The sequence below is a fragment of the Hevea brasiliensis genome, chromosome 12 (genome assembly GCF_030052815.1).
Source record: "Hevea brasiliensis isolate MT/VB/25A 57/8 chromosome 12, ASM3005281v1, whole genome shotgun sequence".
Lineage (NCBI taxonomy): Eukaryota > Viridiplantae > Streptophyta > Magnoliopsida > Malpighiales > Euphorbiaceae > Hevea > Hevea brasiliensis.
The window spans coordinates 61450257-61460605 of NC_079504.1; positions in this window are offsets into that span (position 1 = coordinate 61450257).

The following is a 10349-nucleotide window of genomic DNA, read 5'->3' on the forward strand; positions in this document are numbered from 1 at the left end:
AAAGAGTTTTAATATGTTGTTTATCATTGAAATCAAATAGATAAAAATAAATCTTGCATGGTGCATGTGATCCTAGGCGAAATTTTTTGAATTCAATGGTATAATCTTGTGTTTTTCACGCTTCCATTCCTTCAATTGGTATCAGAGCCACTATATTTGCCATTTAGATTGTTGATTATATGATTTAATTGTGTGATTTGATCATGAGATGATTGATTCATTGCTGGTTGGATCAAGAGGTGTGGCGGCACACATGGTGAAGCCACCATTGGTGGCGGCAACAATGGTTCCATGGGTGGTTCAAGGTTTGGCTTTTAATTCTGCAATTGTTGTATGATCTAAGGCCTATTCTTTGACTAATTAAAGTGTTTAATTAGTAGTTTTAATCACACAATTAAATTATGATTCAAATCAGAATTTTAAAAATTGTTTGAATGTGATTCAAATCTGATTTTTAAAAGTTATTTGAATGTGATTCAAATCTGAATTTTTAAAGTTGTTTGAATCATATTTAAATCTAATTTTTTAAAATTGATTCAATAAAATTCAGATCTGATTTTTTAAAAAATATTTGAATGTGATTCAAATCTGATTTTTTAAAAAATGTTTGAATGTGATTCAAATCTAAATTTTTGAAGTTGTTTGAATGTGATTCAAATATGAATTTTTAAATTTGTTTGAATGAGATTCAAATCTGAATTTTTAAATTTATTTGAATCATATTCAAATCTGGATTTTTAAGTTGAATATGAGATATTCAATTTAATTTAAGTATGTATGTTTTATTTAATTGTTAAATAGTGATATGCATGATGGATGATCATGGACTATAAAAGACCAATGTGATTGGATTTATTTCTTTTATGTTTCTTTGGGATTGTAAATTAATTAATTTATTTTAATTTATTTTGGGCATGTATTATTAAGTTTGTAATATTTTTGGGTTGTAATTTCATTTATTTAAGTTTGTAACACCCCCGTTGTATAGCCTGGTAGATTTCACTGTTCCGGTGACCGGTGTCGGTCCGGACAATTAATGGGATTAGGGCCACACTTAAGACAATTTGAGAAGCCATAAACACAAATAATTAGTAATGTTTAATTAGTTAACTATAAATAAGAAAAACAGAACATAAGAGGTTAAACGAGCCGAGAGTCACAACGATGAGTGACCTCCTGAATGATCACAAGTCGTTTTAAACTCAAATTTCGAACCGTAAAAAGTGACGCTGCGGTCCTTAGGACCCTTATGAACACAGTGGAAAAGAGAAAATCATGAAAAAGAACTGTTAAGCTAGTCAAATAATTAGGTCAGGGAGCCGGAAGAAATATTGGATTATTTGCAAACCGGGATGAACCGGCGAGGGGCAATTTGGTCAATTGACCTCGAGAGCTGACTCGACCTAATCACAAATAAAATCGGACAAAAGAAAATTTCGGAATCGATAATTAAATTAAAGAACTAATAGAAAAATAAAGAAAAAAAAAGAGAAAATGAAAAAGTTGAAAAGTTGATGACATCATCATGATGATGTAACTATGACTTCATAATTAATTTTAATTTAATTAACTAATTGACTAAGTCAAATTAAAGACTAAAAACAAAATTGAAAAGCCAATTTTTTACTTCTTCTTCTTTCTTTTTTCTCTCTTTCCCGTAGCTCTCTCCTCTCTCTCTCTTTTTATTTTGTTTCACCATTAAAACTTAGATTTAAGCTTCTTAAACTTTAGGTTTCACCCCCTAATCCTTGAAAATAATTATAGAAACCATTAAATTGACCCTCAAGAAGAAGATTTGGAGCAAGAAATTAAAAGAATTTGAAGATTTGAGGAAGATTGAAATTCAAAGTTTAAGGTTAGTGAATTTAAAATTGAAAATTATGTTTAATATTTGTGTTCTTGTTGTATGTAACTTAGATCTTAACTTAAAATAAAATGAAATTAATTGTAGGAGGACTAAACCTGGATTTTGATCAGCTAGGGTTTGATCTGTAAGTGCATGAATTTGATTAGATTATAAGTGTAGGAAAGCTTATATGAAGGTAGATGTGATGTTGGTATGCTTAAATGTGATTAAATGAAACAATTTAGTGTGATTAGGGTTTCAATGCTAGGGTTAGTGAACCAAAATTTGGAGAAATGCATAAATGGCATGTTTGACCTATTATGAAGTGAAATAATGGTCAATTATGATCAAATGGATTGTGTGGGAATGGTAGGAAATTAAACCAAATTCGTAGGTTAATGGTCATGCTGCTGGCAGCATGACCAAACCCACTTTGAAGGACCAAAACTCAAATTTTACAAGCCTAATTGATATGCCACCAATTGGAGATGAAAATAGACATAAAAGAGCACAATTTTCATTAAGGAACCATGGCAAAAAACTGAGCAAAACTTGGTGAAACAATTGACCAAAGTGAGTTGATTGCAGGCTGCCATCAAGACTAAACTGACCAAATGAACAGTAACTGTTCATTTGGTCATAACTCGAGTTAGACAGGTCAAATTGACCTGAAATTTGGCCAGGGGTTAGTGGGCATATAGATCTAAAACTTTCATGAAGAACATCACCCCAGATTATGCCATTAACCCTTTCAAAATCATTGAGCAAAATTAAATTACTGTACCTGCAACTCTGCAGATTTTCAGTGGGGCAGCAATGTTTGGATGACAATAACTCTCTCTAGAAAACTCGGATTTAGGCGATTCTTGAACCGATGGAAACCTAAGACATAGTACAACATTTCATATGAAGAAAGTGAGACCAAATTATGAACTTAACTTGATCAAACAATTGACCAAAGTTGGACCAAAAATCTGACAGCACCTAAATTGCGGTATGAATACAGCACGTGAACAAGAAACTTATTTTGGCCATAACTTGAGCTACAAAACTCCGATTGAGGTGATCCAAAAATGAGAATACACTTAAGACAATAAGGAACATTTTCTACGAAGGAAGTTTTGTCAAATTCCAACAGTAGATCGACCAATGGAATAGTGCAACGTCGGAAAACCAAAATCGAAAATTGGCAATTTTGCCAAAATGACCTAAGCTTTAAACAAATGACCAAAACCAACAAGTTTGGTGACCAAAATGTGGTATGTGGGTGAAGTTGGAGTTCCCATACCTATTAAGCCTTAGAAAGTCAATAATTTGACTTGAATAGTGTAGTGAATAGTAACCCAAAACACAAAATTTTGAGAACGTCGAATTTAACACGTTAGAGCTAGGTAAATGTGAAGTTAAGTTTATTTTGGATTTATTTTAAGTTTTAGTACTGAAACATTGGAAAATTTCGTGTTTCAGTGGAAAAGAATACCGGGACCGAACCCGAGGAACCGAGTCGAGGCTAAAGGACGACTCGTTTGAGGTTTGTGCACAACATATACTTTTATAATCATCTTTTGCATATCGTTTTGAATAATGTGAAATATTGGATTATGGCATTCTTATGATGTTTGATCTAAATTGTTAAAAGTTATTATGTATATTTGAAAAGAAAATGTTTAGCAAATTGTTAAGATAAGTTTTGAAACCACAGTGTCATGACCACATATTTGAACACCTCACTAGCACGACTAGTGGGGGTAATTAGTTTCGAATTTTGATTCCTTCTCTGGAGAAGTGTTGAGGTGTGCCAGTAGAAGAGGATGTGAATGGATATCCATATATTTGAGCTAGCTAGCCTTGTGATATGATTTCTCTTTAGCCTCTGGCTATTGAGATTCATGTGATTTCTCTTTAGCCTCTGGCTATTGAGATTCTATTTATTTCGAATGGCATGATCTAACTGTGGGTTTTATGAAATGTGTTTTGATACTTTGAAATGAACTTGGTTTACATGTAAAATCTCACAATGCATGATTGTATTTAATTTTCATGTTTATCCAAATTTTTTTGAATGAATGTGCTTTAAGTTTTGCATAAAGATTATTTTAGTATATTGTGCACCACTGAGTCCTAGTACTCAGCGATAGCTTTTATTGCTGTCGCAGATACAGAGACTAGAGGAGCAAAGAACTGAGTCAAGTGTGAAGTCATCACTTGAAGCCTTCGGGTATAATTTATACCCTAATCAGAATATTTCTTTTGATGTATATATTGCACATAAATGTATGGACATGTACATGGGTCTTGAGCGGCTTGTACAAAGTTTGTATAAAAGTTGTAATAAATTTTAGTTTGGACTTTCAATGTAAATTTTAGTATGATGAATATATAAATTGTTTATCTTGAATGGAATATGAATAAATGATATTGATGGATGATTTTGAAGGAATTTTGAACTTGAGAAATTTATTGAAATGATTGTGAAATTGATTGAGTTTGATTGTGAAACCGAAGTAGTGGTTGAGAAAAACTTTTAGAAGTGCTTTTTACAGGTATTTGAAGAATGGTTTTCTCAAAATACAGAGGAAACTCACAAAATTTTTATAAAATTTATGGAAAAATAAAATGGGCCAAAATTTCCAACTAGCTTTCCACTTAATTACATGTTTTAAATACTTATTAGAAATGCTCACCACTTACCAAAAGTCAGAAATTTGTTTTAAAATCCCTTGTAGGGTGCTTAATGAGTTATCGGTAGGTGAAGTTCGGTAGTTCATTAAGTATTCTACGGGATCATGTTATGCCTTACAGAGGGGTAAGGTGTGACATGTTTTAGTGGTATCAGAGCAAAATTTTGAATTATGTTTTAAATTGTGAATTTGTGTCTTTTCTTTGTTAAGTACAACTGCTCAATGTCCATAATTGTTACATACAGTGCATTACATCATGAATATGAACTAATGGAGTGAATCTCCATGTGTTACTTGTTCAGGAGATACCCTAACTTCAGCTTGAAATGGAAGAAGGGGATCGTTCAGTTGAGCAGTCTGTTGAAGCTGAGGCACAAGGGGAAGCCCCAGCTTTGCAGAATGTTAGTGGGTCAGTAGCACCAGCCCCACAAATGCCGCGATTTCTGCCGCAGACAAAGCAGATGGCTGCGATGTTTCAACAAATGGCTGGGGGTATGCCTGCTCAAGCTCCACCCCAACCACCTGTGGCACAACCACTGCCTCCAGCCAGACAGTATGACAAGTTATTGAAGTATGGGGCTGCAGAATTTAAGGGTACAGTAGACCCACTTGAGGCAGAGCAATGGCTTGAAAGAATGGACAGAGTATTTAAGAAGCTGCATTGCCAAGATGAATTAAAGTTTGAGTATTCTGTGTCTCTACTGCAAGGGGATGCGTATGACTGGTGGAAGACCATCCCCCACAGCTTGGCTGAACCACCAGTGCTGACCTGGGATGACTTCATCAGAGAGTTCAGACAGAAATACATCCCAGATGCATATGTTGATCAGAAGTTACAAGAGTTTTTGAGTCTAAAACAAGGGAATAGATCAGTGGCAGAGTATGAGAGGGAGTTCTCCCGCCTGAGTCACTATGCGGAGAGTCTCCTTACTACCAGTAAGGCAAGGTGCAAGAGATTTGAAACTGGTTTGAAGCCCAGCATACGGATGCAAGTTGTAGGATTTCGACACAGCAATTTCTCAGAGCTTATGTCTCAAGCACTTGAACTGGAGAGAGTTGAAGCAGAAGCAAACCCAGTGAAGGAAAAAGTCGAGAAATTAGAAAAAGACAAGGGGGAAAAATCAGTTGAGCAGAGTTCTGGTGCTACCTCCGGAAAGAAAAAGAAGTTTAGTGGACCCAGCAGGGGTCGAGGTGGCAGATTTGGCAGAGGTAGATTTTCCAGTCGAGACCCCTAGGTCCGGCCGCAGCTGCCAGGGGTTCACATTCTGCCTGCCCCTGTGAGACTTGTGGCAAGATTCATGGGGGGGAATGTTATTGGGCCACTGGAGCTCGCTTTAATCAGGAGGCAAGGGCCATATAGCTAAAGATTGTACTAGTGCTCCGAGATATGGTCCAGGCTCCTACTCGCCGAGGATCTATTCGAGTCCCGCTCCTAGAGGTTCACGATGTTGGCGAGGAAGAGGCAGAGGTAGAGGCACCGCTTCGTGCAGTGGCACGCTTGGTCACCGCACAAGGAAGTGCGTCACCCGAGTCTACACGATGAGACAAAGAAGAGGCTGAGACTTCCGATGTGGTAGCTGGTACATTCTCTATCTCTGGTCAAGATGTATTTGTGTTGTTTGATCCGGGTTCAACCCATTCATATGTTAGTGCTAGCATAGTCAGTTCACTTGCTGTTCCATGTGTGCAAATGGGTTTTGAAGTGCTAGTAACTAGTCCGTTAGGACAATAGGTCCGGGTCAATGAATCTATAGAGACTGTCCTTTGGTGATCCAAGGACATGTTTTCCTGTCAGACTTAATTGAAATGCCCTTCAGAGAGTATGATATCATCTTGGGCATGGATTGGTTAGCCAGGCATCACGCCATGATTGATCAGAGATCAAGATCACTTTTGGTCTCCCTTTGTACGGTGATGTGGTAATACACGGGGAGAGGCATTTACTGCCATCAAACATCATTTCGGCTGCACTAGCTAGAAGAATGGTCAGAAAGGGGTGTGAAGCATACTTGGCACATGTGATAGACACCCAAGTGGGGAGTCCAGCACTAAGGGACATCCCTACGGTATGTGACTTTCCGGATGTATTTCCTGATGAACTACCAGGATTACCTCCGAAAGAGAAGTGCGATTTGAGATTAATGTTATGCTCAGTGTGGACCCAATCTCCATAACACCATATAGAATGGCACTGCACTGAAAGAGTTGAAAGTGCAGCTTGCAAGAATCGCTGACAAGGGCTTTATCCGCCCTAGTGTGTCACCTTGGGGAGCGCCAGTGTTGTTTGTAAAGAAGAAAGATGGCACTCTCCGCTTGTGTATTGATTATCGGCAGTTGAATAAGGTGACAATAAAGAATAGATATCCCTTGCCCCGCATTGATGACTTGTTTGATCAGTTGAGGGGTGCAACTGTGTTCTCCAAAATTGACACGAGATCGTTATTATCACCAAAGTACAAGAGCGTAGTATTGCTAAAGCGCTTCGTAACCCGTTATGGCCAGTATGAGCTTTTGGTTATGCCATTCGGGTTAACTAATGCTCCGGCTGCTTTTATGGATCTGATGAACACTATCTTCAGACCATACCTCGACTAGTTTGTTGTGGTATTCATAGATGATATATTGGTCTATTCGAGGAATGCAGAAGAGCATGATAGACATCTGCGGATTGTACTGCAGACTTTGAGGGAGAAACAATATATGCTAAATTGTCAAGTGTGAATTTTGGCTGAAGGAAATATCTTTCTTGGGGCATGTAGTATCAGAAGAGGGCATTAAGGTAGATCCAAGTAAGATTGAAGTTGTTCTTAATTGGAGGCCACCCAGAAATGTCACAGAGATTCGCAGCTTAGGTTTATTTGGATACTACCGTAGATTTGTGAAGGATTCTCCATGTTGGCATCTCCATTGACCAAGCCGCTTAGAAAAGATGTAAAATTTCAAAGGACGGATAAATGCCACAGAGTTTTGATGAATTGAAGAGATGTTTGATCAAGCTCAGTCGACTTTACCTACACCGGTAAAGAATATACAGATTCTGATGATGCTTCTCACAATGGGTTAGGTTGTGTGTTGATGCAAGATCGAAATGTCATTGCCTATGCATCACGCCAGCTAAAACCGCATGAGAGGAATTATCCGACACATGACTTGGAGCTTGCAGCTATTGTGTTTGCTCTTAAGATCTGGAGACATTATTTGTATGGGGAGAAATGCTACATCTACACAGATCATAAGAGTTTGAAGTATTTGGGTACTCAGAAAGAGTTGAACTTGAGACAGAGGAGATGGTTAGAGTTGATAAAAGACTATGATTGTCTGATAGACTATCAGCCAGGGAAAGCTAATGTTGTGGCTGATGCCCTAAGTCGCAAGACTATGGCAAGTCTACGGGTTACTCCTTTGTCTTTGGTACATGAGTTGAGATCATTACATGCCAGCTTAGAGATTAATGATGATGGGCAGACAACAGTTGCATGGCATGTACAGCCAGTGTTGATTGATCAGATTAGAATGGTCGCTCGTAATGATCGAAGTATCGTGTCGTTGGAAGAAGTCCGCAGGCAAGAAACCGCAATTCTCAATCGAGATGATGGTCTATTGCTACACCAGGCGTAATGTGTGTTCCTAATGATGTTGAATTGAGGAGGATCATTTTAAAGGAAGCACATGAGTCTCCTTTTGCCATGCACCCTGGTGGTACAAAAATGTATAGAGGGCTAAAGGAGCATTACTGGTGGATGGGTATGAAGAGAGATGTGGCGGAGTTTGTATCCAAATGCCTAACTTGTCAGCAAGTGAAGGCAGAGCATCAAGTACCCGCTGGGTTGTTACATCCACTACCAGCACTGAGTGGAAATGGGAGAGAATAACGATGGATTTTGTGATGGGACTTCCAAGGACACGTAAGAGTCATGATGCAAGATGGGTCATTGTTGATGATTGACTAAATCTGCTCATTTTCTCACGATCGGATGGACTACGCTTTAGAAAGATTAGCCAAGTTATACATCGATGAGATTGTGAGATTGCATGGAGTGCCAGATTCATCGTGACGCATGCAGATCCTAGGTTCACTTCTAGATTCTCGGGGTAGTCTTCAGAGCCCTAGGAACTAGATTGAACTTCGATCGCATTCCACCCACGACGCATGGCCAATCCGAGAGGGTAATTCAGATCTTGGAGGATATACTACGGGCTTGTGTGATTGAGTTTGAGGCGCTTGGGATACACACTTGCCTTTGATTGAGTTTGCTTACAACAACTACCAATCAAGCATTGGGATGCCTCCATATGAAGCTTTGTATGGCGTAAAATGTAGAACCCCGTTGTGTTGGGATGACGTGGGTGAAAGAAAGATGATCGGACCAAATTGTTCAATGCATCAAGAGAAAATCGTGGTGATCGAGATCGACTTAAAACTGCATCAGACCGTCAAAAGTCCTATGTTGATTTGAAAAGAAGGGATATTGAGTATGCAGTGGGTGAGAAAGTTTTCCTCAAGGTTTCTCCTTGGAAGAGGATTATGAGATTCGGCCGAAAGGGGAAATTAAGTCCTCGTTTTATCGGGCCATATGAGGTTCTGGAAAGAGTGGGTCCTTTGGCATATCGGTTAGCACTACCTCCAGAGTTGGAGAAGATACATAATGTCTTCCATGTATCTATGTTGAGGAGGTATCGATCAGACCCATCTCTGTACTACCAAGAGAAGAAATAGAAGTGAATCCAGACCTCACATATGAAGAAGAACCCATAAAGATTAAGCTTATGAGGTGAAGCGACTACGGAATAGCGGTACCGTTGGTAAAAGTCTTTGTGGAACCATCATTCGGGCCGAGAAGCTACTTGGGAACCAGCGGAGGACATGAGGAGACAACACCCCAGCTATTCAAAGATTGATACTGGTAAAATTTCGAGACGAAATTTATTTAAGGGGGGGAGAATTGTAACACCCCCGTTGTATAGCCTGGTAGATTTCACTGTTCCGGTAACCGGTGTCGGTCCGGACAATTAATGGGATTAGGGCCACACTTAAGACAATTTGAGAAGCCATAAACACAAATAATTAGTTATGTTTAATTAGTTATCTTTAAATAAGAAAAACAGAACATAAGAGGTTAAACGATGAGAGTCACAACGATGAGTGACCTCCTCGAGAACGCATCACAAGTCATTTTAAACTCAAATTTGAACCGTAAAAAGTGACGCTGCGGTCCTTAGGACCCTTATGAACACAGTGGAAAAGAGAAAATCATGAAAAAGAACTGTTAAGCTAGTCAAATAATTAGGTCAGGGAGCCGGAAGAAATATTGGATTATTTGTAAACCGGGATGAACCGGCGAGGGGCAATTTGGTCAATTGACCCCGAGTGACTCGACCTAATCACAAATAAAATCGGAGAAAAGAAAATTTGAATCGACAATTAAATTAAAGAACTAATAGAAAAAAAGAAAAAAAGTAGAGAAAATGAAAATGTTTAAAAGTTGTTGACATCATCTTGTTGATGTAACTATGACTTCATAATTAATTTTAATTTAATTAACTAATTGACTAAGTCAAATTAACCACTAAAAACAAAATTGAAAAGCCAATTTTTACTTCTTCTTCTTTCTTTTTCTCTCTTTCCGTAGCTCTCTTCTCTCTCTCTTTTTATTTTGTTTCACCATTAAAACTTAGATTTAAGCTTCTTAAACTTTAGGTTTCACCCCCTAATCCTTGAAAATAATTATAGAAACCATTAAATTGACCCTCAAGAAGAAGATTTGGAGCAAGAAATTAAAAGAATTTGAAGATTTGAGGAAGATTGAAATTCAAAGTTTAAG